Genomic DNA, 15,282 nt, shown 5'->3' on the forward strand with positions numbered 1-15,282 from the left:
GGCCTCATATTCACACACAACAGCTGACGCAATCATTAATCAAGCGTATTGAGAAAAGGCAACACCAACATGCCCAGTAACATTCAAAATTACACTTTAATGTAACCTGGCACGGCAGCCACATAAACACACACACACACACACACACACACACACACACACACACACTTAGATTGCAGACGTGATATCAACATAAAGTCCAACAGTACACCCGACAAAAACTCTGCCCAAAAAAAAAGAATGCTAACTTGGTTAAACTCAGTAACTGTTGCCTTGTTTGACAGTGAAGTTGAGTCAAGCTTGTCTATGGCCCCAAGTTACTGACACCCAACACTTCCTCCATCGCTACCCTCTGAATACAATCATGTGCTCGCCTCAAACTGTTTCACTGGACGAAAATCAGTAGCTCAAAATTCAAATTTTGAAATATCTTTTACTATCTTTTCAAGGCGCGGTATTAAACTGTCAGTGCATCCGTCAGATAGAAATGACTCCTTTATCGGTAAGGTTACACAACTGATACGGTTTAATACTTTCCCAGCCGATTCCAATTGGAAAATACCCACACTGATAAACACAAATGTGATAGTGTTCCTGACAAATTGAATTATGTGGGGCTAAGGCAGTGAATCATTCCAACAGTGTTTGTCTTTTCCCTTCGCTCGCTTTTTCATCCATCTGTCATATGATATCTGAAACGTGGACCATGATGCATTTCAACACGACAATCAAGGAGTTTCTTCTACGTGCTAATTGGCCCAAAAGGACCTTATACAAATACAGGTCAAATCAAGGTGACATATTGGCTGCTGATTGGCCCAGAGGGGGATTGTATCACATATGGGGGATGACATGCTTGCTGTTGCCACATTCATGTACGTGACTCATGTTCCTCAAGGAATTTGCAGCTTATTTGGGTGTAAAGGCTGAAAGCGTGAAATCGGGCTCACGTAGTTGAAGGAATTTCTCCAGGATGTTCGTGAGCCTTTAGACAGACACGGTGAACTGTTCTTACCTTCGGTACATCATATCCGTGTTGACATGTTAGAGCTTCACTTAAAACATCTTTTAAATTGACTGAAAGATGACAAAAGAAGCGAAGTTATTGTCTTTACTAACGCAGATAAATAAAAGGATCCTTAAAGTCTGAAACTAAAATTTGACTTCTCCTCACTTTTTGTGTAAGTGAAGCTAAACGATGACAAAGACATTTATTGTGCATATTTTTCAATATAAGGGGAACATAATGTTTGTAAAACCAGCATTTGAGCCTCTGAGGGTTTTTTTCCCAAAGGCAGCCGTTGTCACTGATGGAGACGTGCTACAGACTGGACGAGCTAGGCTAACTAGCCTTCACTTGCTATCAAAACTACTGGCAGCAGATAGTCCTGTAACCACAGTGCATCGAACGTTAACCACTGATTTAAATCACAGCATGGAGCAGGCAAACAGAGTCACAGAGCAGGTTGATCTTATTCAGCATTCATAGCTATACCTACAAAAAAGAATGCGCCATAATTCGAAGGTATCCCACAAAATGCTTTTGTTTGTTATCCAAGTAATCATCAGCTAGCAGACCTCTGTTCGTTCCCATGTGAAGTAAGAGGTCAACGTAGATTTAATTGTCACGTAACTTCTGTACTGCAGTAACGGCACCTCTGTAGTTATTTTAACCCAAAGAACGATCTATATCAAACCTAGCCAAGTAGTTTTGTTGCCTAAATCTAACTGAGTTGTTTTTTAAAAAGACTGTATGCATGTAACGAGCAACAATTGTTCAGTGACCGTCAATATCAAATTACAGCAAGATTGTACTTGTCTGTACTAAAAGTTCACATTTGAAATGTAGGGGGCGCTACATTGTGAATACAATACTACTAAATGAGTGAAAAGACAACACAAACACAGATGATGTATTAATGTCTTATCATAAAATGAATTGTAGTTTCAGTTCAAAAGTTTGATACCACTGCAAAGGGTTTCGACACATTGTGATCAGCTGCCGTTTCAAATTCCAGACCAGCTGGGACAATCGTGTCAGGAAGGAGGAAGTTAATAAGGAACCTTAACCCCCAATCTCAGCATGTGAGCTGCTCAGTGGCCAGAAATGAAATGCACCAGGAAGCTGCCCGGTGTCAATGTGCAGGAACATGACATTGCTAAAAAAACAACAACACACGACTAAGTAATCCCCGTTATATAAATGTACTTGAAAAAAACTTTGATCGGACTATTTGGCATGTTATCAAATGTGTGCACAAGCCTGACTGACCAGCCTTAATGCCCAGGCGCTCTGGATTACACACACCACTAGTCTGCTGGCTCCACATTTGAAGTCAGGGCCTATTTGAGAGGAGATAATTGAGTGTGAGTATGGACCCGTATACAACGACACTTCATATGAGCGCACACACAGAGCCTGATCAAACGTGTGAACATGGTGATACAGGATGCTGAATGGCTTTCTATCTGTGATCTTCCGTGTGCGGTAAAGCTCTGCGTACCATGATGCTTTGTGCTCTGTACGCGTTAATGGGATTTGCTGATCAAATATGCTCTGATCGTTGGCAGGAATATGAGGGCGACGTGAAGTCCATTGACCCTCATACATCACAGAGTACACTGGCATCTACATCTGCAGGGAAGTAATACACATCTCTTCTTTTACTTTATTTAGTGAGGGCACATTGCCCATGATGAGGTAATATTACAGTTTTTCAAACAGAGCTGCTCAGCAAAACTATTGTCTTCCAGCATCTAAATCACCTCATCTTAAAGCTGAACCAAAATATATCTTCACCACACTTTTTGTGTGAGGACATAAACTAGAGATATTGCAGCTATTGTACATGTTTTTCAAGAGACGATAGTATTTTTTTATCTGAAAAGAACTGTTAACTTTCATTGTGCGCTCCTGAGTGGAGCCCATCATATATTGTGTAGCCTACAAACATTGTTATGAGACGTGTGTTCCCCCGGGGACAGCGTCTAGCTGTAGCCTCTCTTTCATAAGTAAAGATAGCAAAATGCCCAGATGCAAAAAATTACCCAGGGATGAGAATCACGGCACACAGTAACCAACACATTCTCAGTCCATCACACAGTCTCGTCACATACTGACCACTTAGTTAGGTTTAGGAAAAACATCACGGTTAGGCTAAAACTAAACTAAGTAACAATGTAACATAACACGTCACAAAAGAGTTTTGTCCATCTTTATGCTACGTCATGGCATTTTCTCTGAGCGTCTAATAATGGCGCAGGTGGGTTTACAATGCATTCACTTAAAAACACGGTTTGTTTCGTGGAGATGCTTAAAGCGTGCGTTGTGAGTCGGGATAAATATGAATCTTGCTATGGCGAAGGCGTGACCCACCCTACTCAGGCTACTTGCCTTTGTTGGTTGTGTTGGTTAAATCTAGGCATGCGGAGTAAGATTGATTAGGGTAAGAATGTAAGGGTGAGCTATTTGAGGCAGAGTAGAGGGGTTAAACCTTCGCCATAGTAAGATTCGATGTTTTGGAAGCATTCATGGCAAGAAGATATACATAAACATGAATTTCTTCTTTTCAGTCAAGGACTTTTTAATTACAAGTCAGCCTTTACAACCAGTAAACGACCCCCGTACAAGGGTGATGTGTCACAATACCATGTGTGTCACAATACCATGTGTAATAGGAAAAGAGGCTCAGGCTTAAATAAAGGATGAATTCAAACACCCTTCCTGGCTTGGAACCTTTGGGAGCAGCAGCACGTTTGTCCACTACCGTCAGCAAAAAGGATATGACATCATGAACATGTTGTGTGAAACTGATCCTGCATCATCACGCTGTCGCTGAGCAGTAAGAGCCAGATGAGTGAGCCGGATAAATATTTATGGCTCCGTGACCGGGCCTATCCTGCTCAGTGGCCGTCGACTGGCGGGGGTGTGGGAGTCTAATGTGGGTGGAAATGGAAGTAAAAATAATAAGTGCTTCCAGTCAAAATAGGAGACCGTATAAGGGAACCAATCTAGATAAATTACATCCCCTGGGATTATTTCACGCTAGCCTGGATCTGATAAGAGTCAACTTCAGCTGTTAAATAGTCTGAGGGGAGGTAATTCAGTTTGACCCGGGCATCCAGAGGACTTGGAGTGGATTCAAAACCTTCAGAGGGACAAAGACAGAAACAAAACAACAGCCTAAATACAGGGAGAGAGATGGATGAGGGAGGGACACAGAGAGAGAAGGAGTTGATGAATGGTGTTGTTTTTCTCTGCAAGGAGGATAACTGTATCCTCCGCTGGGAGCTGCGGAGCCGGAGAGCGTCTGAGAGCACCAGTCATGTGTCTCGGAGACAGCCAATGGAAATATGGGGATTTGGTTCATACGCAAGTTTACTGGGTCAGAGTCAGAGCAGTGGAGGAGGCAACAGCCAATCGGAATGCGTATCAGCGTCTGGAGGATTAGCCAATGAGGTTGGAGTCTGGTGTCTAGTACCAGTTGATGTCTGACAGTTAGACAGACTGTATCTAATTACCACAGCCGAGGCTCAGCATGGGTCTCGGTGCATGCATGTGTGTGTACGGGTGTGTGTGTGTGGGTGTAACCAAGGAGAGAGGGAGTGAAAATTAGAATTAGAAATGAGGAAGGTGGTTTGGAGGTTTTGGCAAAAGTTGAAAACAAAGCATCATATTTGGAGGGCTGCCACATGAAAATGAAATTGCGCCGAAAGGCAGTGTGGATATAAATATAGAAGCCCTGAATTCAGAATTAACTTAAGTTAATTAAATTAGCCACATTAGGCAGTGATACATCCCATTGCTCTGCATGCGTATTATCAAATAAACTCATTTCTGGTACAGTGTGTGAACAAAGGAAACATGTGTAATGGCTGGATGTGTGTGTTAAAGTGTGGATTTTTGTATATTTCTGCGTTTCCTGTATGAATGAATGGGCTCTGAAAAGAGAGTCCAGTTTCCCACAGTGTAATGGTGTAATCATTGTCTCTAACACAATGTCCCTCTCACTACAGATAGCTTCAACCCCATTCAGCCACTCAATTAATGACTGGACAAGACAGAGACAGCCAGGTGTTAATGGTGCACACACACACAGACATGTACTGCAGCACATATATGCACACACTCATCCGATTAACCTCAGCCAGAGGTGAGCGGGGTTGACAGACAAGGGCAGCTGGCTGGTGGGGTTTTTTCCTGTTTTGACTGCTTCTGTCTGAGTTTCACACACGCACACACGCACACGCACACAATGCTACTCAAGTGTCAAACAATGGTGTCACACGGAGGTTGCCAAGACCTGTTTTTCCCTTCTGCTTATTTGCAAGTTTTTTCTGTGAAGGGAAATTACTTTACATTGATATAAAACAAGCTCACTTTACACACACACACACCCTTAAGTGAAAATATTAACTTCTATGAAAGTATTTCTGGAAATATGCTAATTCGCTTTCCTACCAAGAGTGAGCTGAGAAGATCCACTTAGCTTAGCATAAGGACTGAAAACAGGAGGAAACGGCCAGCTTGGCTCTGTCCAGTTAACACATATTAACACGCTGTATCTTGTTTGTTTAAACCGTTTAAAAGCTTAAGTGTAAAAATTATACCTTTTGGGTTTTAGGGGGTTTTGTGCCAGACGTTTTGATAGTGGACTGAGAAGGTAAAAGCCGTCAGTAGGCTAAATATTTGGTAGCATTGCTACTAGATTGTCTGTAGGAGAGTGTGACAGTGAAGAAGCATATGACACAACTGTCCTTAGAGCAACTGTACAGCTGAGGAATAAAAACACAATCTTTATAATTTCGCCAAAGTGAGTAGTGAGTTGAACAATGCAAGTGTTACAGTGTTAAAATGTACAAAAGACATTTATTATGAGAGAGAACTAGGAAGTAAGTTGACCTCCCTATAAAATATGCACAGTCAATATCAATGCACAGATAGTTTCAGGTTAATAAGGTATTAAAACCACATTTAAGGATTCCTTTAATATAAATTGGGCTTTTCTTCGCTATTCATTTCTGTTATCACAGAACTTTCCTTCAAATTCTTGGACACGTGAATGTCGAGAGTCACTGAGAAAGGGGGGAGATGGACTATTGCACGCAAGTATCCAACCTTTGAACTATTCGGCACAGTTATGGATATGGTTTGGAATGATGTTAAAGACACGATAATTGCCTGATGTTAACCGTAACACAAAGCTGGATATTCTCTCAACAAGCACAGAGACACCGTTGTTTCAATAGAGGAGATGTTGCTATTTAATTATTTATTTTTTTAATGTTTAGATATTTTGATAAATTGCATGCAAAAAGTTAGAAAGGTTTATATTATTTTAAAGCGCCGTCAGACGCTGAGTCATGCCGCCTCCCCGTCGCAATTGGACCTCCTATTGGGCGTCTTGAGTTACCACGATTGGACGATATAAAAATGGAAACAATCGCTCAACACTCATAGACAACAAACCGAGCTGTTTCAATAATGAATTATTTACTGAAATGCAGAAGCACAGAGGTCTATTAGATAACACACAGTCAACAGTGGTCAGCCAGCAGTAAACACGCTAGCAGATTAGCTCATAGCGGTCCGTGGAGAGTGTCCCGTTTCCAGTCTTTATGCTAAGCTAAGCTAACTGGCTGCTGTCGTAGCTTCATATTTGACAGATGTCTCGGCATTCTCAGCAAGAAGGCGACAAATGTGAAACTGTTAAACTTGTATTTGTGAAAAGCTAAACGTGTCAAAGCAGTCTTGACACTAAATAATGTAACTAGGAGACACAAGGGGGATGAGTGCATTCAATCGAGAAAAAAGAAAAAGACCATGAGCATGTGTTCATTTGTCTTCCTGTTTGTTCTGACTTTGATCACTGACAGAGTCCAGAAGTACCCCGTCCAAGCGTGACAATACTCAATTTGTTGTGGTGAAGTGTAATTAAAACAAGCTTGTCGTTTGCACATGCTAGCCAACGTTGGCATCAACACGGCGGGGTTTGAATCCATCTGGCCGAAGACCTTCGTTTTAACTCCTCTCCCCTCTCTGACTCGCTGTAGGTTCTCTCTCTACATGAACAGAAACGTGGACCATTACACCAGGAGGGGAAAAACCCTGATTAAGGATCACTATTAGAGAGATGAAATAATAATCCTGTGTTATCCAGTCAGTAGAGAGCATCGGTACTGGTAGTGCTCCAACCCGGCGAAGGGCTGTTGTTGTTATTCTTTGATCAGACCAGCAGGAATAACAATCTATAATTCATAACGCTCAGTCTAGTCTGGGAACACTAGGCACTGCACCTTTAATTATTGATCAAACAGAACAGATTTAATATCAATCACTGAAGCATAGGCAGAAGTGAGCGAAGTAGGAGAAATGGAGGATTCTCTGGGGCGCTACCGTCTAACCCTCTAATGAAAACAAAAAAGAAATACAGTGCAGTTAATACTGTGGTGAGGGTGTGTAAACAGGAACTGAGGCTTAGGTTGGACATTGATTCACAGAGACTACAGCTCACAAGACTCGCGCTCTTTGAAGGCTCATACTGATAGTTTGGGATCTAAAGCTGCCAATACTCTACTTTTTCAAATCACTCTACATTATTCAATGCTTTTCATGAATTTCAGTCCAAGAGAGGAAAAAGCTCAGAGGCTACTACTTCCCACTGAAAACAAATGTAATACTAATACCAGAGCTCCTACAGCTGCTGCTACTCCTACTATAATATGATGTCTATTTAAATTAATGCTACCACTTTATAACTACTTCGAATGCTACTACAACCAATGCTACAGAAACTATTACTTCTTTTGCACCACAGCTACTTTTACTGAACTGCTGTTACAACTACTTCTACTGCTGCTCGTATGAATCCTATTAATAATGCTCGTACTACCATTGCCTCTGCAAATATGTACTGCTAGAACTTGTAATGATAGTACAGCTATTACCACTAAACTACTTCTTTTACAACCAATACTTTGTAAGTAACTACCAATTACTCCTTCTACTGCTATTATTACCGCCATTACGAATATTCTTACAGCTACTCGTACCACTATTGTTTTTGCAACTACTATTACTACCAGTACTACTAATACTGTTGTCACCACTACATACTAATTACTGCTACTCCTCCACTTCTTCAATTATTATTTGACTACGACCATGACTACTAACTACTACTACTCTTACTAGTACTGCTGTTACTATTCCAGTACCTTTAACAGTAATACTAGTGCATTACAACATCAACTACTACTCCTACTATTAGTACTGCTCCTGCAAATACTACTAGTTGTATCAAAGTACCACCACTGACTCTTACTACTACTAAAAAATGACTTCTAATACAGTTACTTTAACATCTGCTACTACTACAACAACAACAACTCTTAAAACTCATTGTAGTAGTCTTACAGCACTACCCCTCCTATAAATACTACTCCTTTACTGTTACCACTACAACTACTACCACTATACATGCTACTACCCAACTAACTCATCGACTGTCTGTACGAAAAACTTTACTTGTACTTTTTTAGAATCCAAAGAATGTGTTTTAGGCCTTCCGTATTCAGTTATTATTCTGTAGTATATGTGTAATAAACATAATGTAAACAACAGTATTTCAGTGTGTTGCTTTAACTCTAAATTGAGACATCAGCAAGGAGAGTAGGAAGGCAAAATGGCTTTAGTCCACTGAGTGGGAGAACTGTGCAGCTGAAGTGTACTGATTACACTGGGCCTGTGAGGGGCTTGCAGCTGTAGAAGCAATTGAGCACGACACACACACACACACACACACAATGCAAAACCCCAACATATCTGCAGCTTCCTGCCTTTTACTGTCTATTGTTAGATTTAGTGACACAGCTCTCGCAGACCACTTTCAACACTGCAATTAGAAATGGACAGAACATTTTCTTGCTTTCGCACACAAACGCAGCAGAATTCCTGCAGCGTGAAGGGCCCCTTGCCTTCTACTCAGTACAGGAATGCAAGGAGAGAGAGAGAGAGAGAGAGAGAGAGAGAGAGAGAGAGAGAGAGAGAGAAAGAGACTGGGACTTTCCCCAGGATCCCAGAAAAAGGAGGGAGAGAGGAAGCAGACAGTGGGAGCTACAGACGACAGGAACAAATACAGGAGGAGGAAAAATGGATGGGTTGTGTATGGGCTCGTTTCTGTTTCCCACAGTGGAAATGACCCAGTTATTACTGCACATTGTGTGAAGGGAGGCCTTACAGCATGAAACAGAAGAAGGAAAAGATTTGTTTTTTAAATCCATGAGAAACGTATCAGAGAGATTGTATGACAACTCTCCTTTCCACTGTACCGAAACGCTGCGGAAGTTGTCTGGAACTGTCTCACTCTCAATCACTCCCTGTGCTGTCTGCCTGTCTGTCTCTCTGTGTGTGTCTCTCTGTCAAGGTTAATGGTGTGTCTCCAGAGCTTACTGCAGTTGCCACCAGTGTTCCCATTGATCCCACACACAGCCACCAACGCTGCTCCCCATATGGCACCGCTGAGGGTGAGTGTGCGATAGGGATCAGAAGTCTTGATTCTGACTCAGTTTGCGGCGTGCGTGTATGAGCGAATGTGTGTGGTCTTCTCGGTGAGCCAGCTGCTGGCATTCAGGGTTGAGTGTGTGTGTGTGAGTGTGTAATAGAAGAAAACCTCTCTGACATTAGCAAACTTGCCATGTCATCTAAATCCAGGGAGGCCTCACTGTGATAAAAGAACAAGGAATCCTTTCACCCCAGCGTGTGCATGTCCACATTAGTGCATAACGTGTGTGCACGTCAGTACATCTGTGTGTGCCTGTTTTTGTGTCTATGCATGTGCATCATCATCATATGTCCACAGTACTTCCGAGTGTGTTTTTGTGCAGGTATGTCTGTTGCCTGTGCGTGTCATAATTGAAGTATGTGTGCATGTGTTTCCGTGAGGGTGGTCTCCACCTGTGGATCACACTGTGAAGGCCTGTCTGTTGTTGCAGCCGGAGGGGACGGACACACGGTTTACCCACTAAATGAAAGTCCAAACACGCTGCAAGTATGTTAAAGCTAAACTATGATATCAGAAAAACAAATGGAGAAAGTCAAAAGGAAGGGAAAGCCCCTCATCCTGCACGCACTACAATATCTATTTTAATCCTGTTTGACAACTTTAACTGATTATAAATCAACTGATTCACACAGGAATGCGAGGGTTAGCCGGTGCAAGCTAGTGGTTTGTGTTCTGGGTGTTCTGCAAGGACACAATATGAGAACAGGATAATGTGTTCCAGGATGGTGTCCATTTATTTCAGTTAATGTTGATTTCCCAGCGTACGCTCCAAAGTACTTTTTGGTTTGCCTCCACATTGTGCCTGTCATGACACATGCTCATTCATGTCATTCCCCGGCCATACCAACACATACCATACTACTGAGTCTTGGCTTAATGGCTCAATGCTAATAGGGGATATCTGGGCTTTGGGTATCGATACGGAGTACCATTCCGATAACAGTATATAATCAATAACGTGTAAACCCCGCTGTGTGGAAGTTAATTGGATCATTTTTCATGTGTAACGCAAACATCACTTTCCTTGCTTTATAAAACTAAATGTAACAAATAAATACATAGTAAGTAACAATGAAGTGAATTTATATCTATTAAAATATGAATTGCACTCTAGCAACTTGGTAAGGATTCTTAAATTGTTTCAATTGTGAACCTGGTTGCAAAAAGAAGTCTGACTGTTTATAAGTCTCTGAGGAAATGACTTGACTTGACTTGATTTATTACCTCAGTAAACATTGTTGTTTAAAGTCTTCAATACAGCATGATGTTTAGTACATTTTGGTCCGGTTTAGAGTAAAATAGACCATCAAACAGGATATGCTTCAGGGTGGCTCTACCTTGTAATTGTTTCCTCCTCCACTGTCTAAATATGGTCACTTCCATTCACAGGTTGCAAAAAAACAAGATGGCGACGGCCAAAATGCCAAACAGGAAGCTTCCAAACCACCAGCGCTTCCAAGCTTTTTTTTTTCAAGTGGAACCATCATCATTTTGTCAAACTTCTTTTCCCCAAGGTTGTGAATTTCACGTTTAAATTTCAGTTTTTCACTTTGGTTATAATTGCGTGGTTTAAATTTGCTTTCAGCCGGCAGAGACACCAATTTAGCCAAATTTAAGTATCACATTTCAGCTTTAATAAAGAATGATGACAGAAGCAATCTCAGAGATGTAATTACATTGAACAATAAAAGCTATCAGAATAAAAATTAACTGAAAAGTTGGCAAAGTTTAGGCTTCATGTTGAGTTTGACTGAGAAAACCTTCCACCATCCCCATCATGTGATCATCCCCGACCTTGCTTTGTATATTTTGGCAATATTTTATATTATTTTCATGATAACTTGTTAAACTATGTCAGCAATAACTTATTGTGTGGGAGTATTAACCCTTCAGAGTAGCTAATCCACCTATAAGAACTGCATCACCACTATAGCTGTTCAAGGAATCTCTTCACATTGAAACGGTTATATTGAAGACTGAAGAATTTCAAACCGAAAAATATCAGCATTGGCCTTCAAAAACTCATATCCGTCTAACCCCAGCTGGCGTGTGAGAGAGAAAAAGAGGGAGTCTGCAAACCACATCTTGGCCTGCCAAAAATCACATTTCCCCTCGACAGTATAGCTGGTTTACATTAACTCTCACACATGCATGGCAAAGCCAGAGTCCACCCTCTTCACATTTCATTACAAAAGAAAAGCTCAAACTGTTATACCAGCTTATCCAATGCAGCAGAAATCTCTAACGCGATTCATTAGAACTTAAGATGAAAAAGAACTGTAAAACGTGGTGGTTAAGAAGGTATAGGAGGGGAGCAAACCACCACAGATTCATCCCATGAGAGTAGGAGCTATGGAAACTTGAGACTCTGGGGGTCAAACTCTACATGTGTGATCTATTGGCCAGAGCAGTTCAATATAATGGCAAGGGAATATCCACATATCACATCTCTCTACTGCTTTATTGCTTCTATACGTTCTCCATCAATATTTCTACATTTTAGTGACGTGAACGCTGTGAGAAATGTTCGATTCCATATTGAACCAGTTGAGAGTTTAAGCTTTTTGTTGGACTCTTTCAGATAATGGTGTATTTTGCATTTGGCCTTGACCTCACACAATACGATCAAAAGGTTTGTGGAGATCCACACATTGCACTCATTAGGGATTGCTCAACATCTCATTCCAAAACCACAATTTAAGGTCATAATTTGTTTGGATTTAAACGTTGTTTCATGTCATTGTTGGGGAGAACGTTATAATGCTAGTAAAAAAACAGAAAATACCTCTGCCCCTGTTTGAGGTTATTTTGGGTTTAGTCTTCTCCAGACTGTGCCTTTAAGAGTTTCCTTCATTAGAACTAAGAGGCACAAAATCAGCCCGGACCAAAGAAGAAAAAGAGGTATCTACATACTTTTGGCCATATTGTGTATACATATTTTGGTGTAATACCAGAAAAGCTCATTCTATTTCTGTCTTCTGTCTCTCTCTTGTATGAATTTAATAATATACCACAGTGGCTTGTGTTTTAATCAGAAACACTACTGCCAAAACAGTGAGCGAAACCTAGCATTTGAAAAGCCAACATACACCAGTTAATACTGTAATGCTATATTTCAAACTGTATTAAGATGACAAAGTCTCCCTCTCAAACCCCATATGGATCAGTTTAAAACACACCCAGGTTTGGCCCACATTCAGAATGTCACAGAACATTTATCTTTATTCCCTTCTTCCTCTTCATACCTTAAAGAGAAATGTCTTTTACAGATGTGCTCTCTGTACACTCATACCTCTCTCTCTCTCTCTCTCTCTCCCGACTTTACTTACATGGTTCTCTGCCTTGCACCTCGCACTGTAGCTGTGTACACTTATAGAGCTTTCCATCTGGAATATATATCCTTCCTCTCGATGTATAGAAGCATAGGAGGCGAGGACCTTTTTTATTTTTTTCCTACATGCCTTCTTTTCCTCTCCTATTCAGATATACAGGAGGGTAAAGAAACAAAGACCTATTTAGCAACATTTGAATTTAGAAGACTGTACCTATTTATGATAGCAAATGATATGATGATGAAAAATGTGTGAAATATTTTGAGACTAATGTATCAATACAGATCTTTCACAGCTATGTTTAGACATGAATTAACATTTGTCTTAGTCCTACGTAGGTAACACTGTTACGGCTCATATTTGAAAAAGCATGATGACGTTCATTATTATGTGGAAAATACCAGTTTCCATAATTAAAGTTCCAGTTTGGCCCCACCAACAACACAGTCTCTTCAGTTTGTTAAGAATAAGAGAGCCACCTACAGAAAGGTTCATCAACAGAAAATATGTTCAGTAAAGAACAAGCTGCTTGATAGAAAGAAGCGTCATTTCCATTTCAACAATAAAGATATGAATTAGAAGTCACTGTTTTCTATTTCTTTATATGCCATTAGTATTCTGGGAAAGATTCCCTATACAAGATATGAACGAGCTTTTTGACAAACTTCTCAAAGAAATGTTTGTGTTAAATATACACATTAAAGTTCATCCAAGCCCCGAGAACTCCGGTGTCCTCGGCCGACACACCTGTCTGTCAGAGGTTGCAGCGGACTCGGATATAAACCTAGAAAGACGATACCGGTCTAGCTCGTCGGGGGGGGGGGGGGGGGGGGCTAAATAATGCTCCAAATTTAGGCTACATTTTGGCCAGAAAAAAAACATGGCATTGCGATTTTCGGAGGGGTCCTTTGACCTGTCGCCCAAAGATATCCAAGTGATATTGGGTTCTATATGATAATAGCATGCAGTTTGCAATTTAGCCTATTCTACAAAATGGCTTAATTGAATATTTCTGCAAAAAAACTGCCCTTATCGTCTGATGCCGGACCCTCGAACGTCTATATGTGACACACCAGGTTGTCAAGCAACTACAATGTAAACCCATCCATCGCAATATTTGATGCTCAGAGTAACAACGCAACGAGGCCAAGAGGGACGGCGCTCAGTATCGACCAAAAAGTCAATGTTGACTTATTTGCTCACATTTAACAAGGCCTATTGTAACACTAGATTAACCACACAAAACATCTCACAACTCATGGCCCAAATGCTTCAAAAAAACCTTTGAATTCAACAGAAAGAAAAGAAGTCTTTTGATGCAACAGCAATACAAATATAAAGAGCAAAAACCGTAACCTGAATGCCAAAGACAAGATATTCCAGGCAGTGCAGAAGGACCCAATGATGACATGAAAGCACATGGTTGTGAGATGAGTTGAACAGCTGAAGTGTCTTCTATTGGCAGCTGTCTGCCTTGTGATGGTGCACTTTAGGTCACGCTCTCTGGCCTTCATCTTCATCAGCTACATTCCTGCTCATACCCAACCTGAATACTCCTGCTTATACCTTCACTCTTCTACAAAAAAAGAAGACGAGAAAAAACACAAAAACTCTGAAATGCCTCTGTGCCAAGTCTCATAAGTTTGCCAATAGTCGACCCTGATCAGCGTCTAGACGAGCCGTGACACACAAACAAAACCCGAGCGTTTCTCTTGAGTGCACTGTATCAGATGTATTGACCCCGCCTGCCTCAAGACCACTTATATAAGGACAGATTACACAAGCAAGGAGCTGACGAATATAGCGCTGCGAATCTCTGTGTACATTTGATCAAGCGTGTGAGCTACAGTATATGTGAGGGGAGCGGTGGAGTGTGTTTGAAAGAAAGAGGGATGTGCATGAGTCTATATGTCAGAGAGGGATGGAGGCACACGGGCAGAGATGGAGGGGAAGTAGGCAGGGGGTTGCATACATTCTCTGTGGTTTGGGAGAAAGAGAGCAATTCATCATCTCAGCCCGGCTTTGACGAGTAAACCGTTTGGGCCGTTGGAAATTTACATTTTATACAACTGCTTCGGCGGTATTGTCTGGATGAAAGTCACAGCAGTCAAGTTAATGCATTGAATTTGTGTGAGGAACAAAAAGGGAGTTAGGGTTGAAACTGGAGACGGGGGGGAGGAGGAGGAGAGGAAGAGGTGTGGGAAGTGGAGGTGTGGGTTTGACTTGAACAGCAGAAGGACTGCTGGAGCTTGCTTCCACACTTCAAGGGCTTCAGTGACAGGGAAGCTGCTCTATTCAGCACCGTCAGCAGTTTTGGCTCACGCATGTGTGTGTGTGTGTGTGTGTGGTACCTATCCACAGGGAATGAAAACTCCCGGTGTTGTTGT

This window comes from Pholis gunnellus, assembly GCF_910591455.1.
Source record: "Pholis gunnellus genome assembly, chromosome: 16".
NCBI lineage: Eukaryota > Metazoa > Chordata > Actinopteri > Perciformes > Pholidae > Pholis > Pholis gunnellus.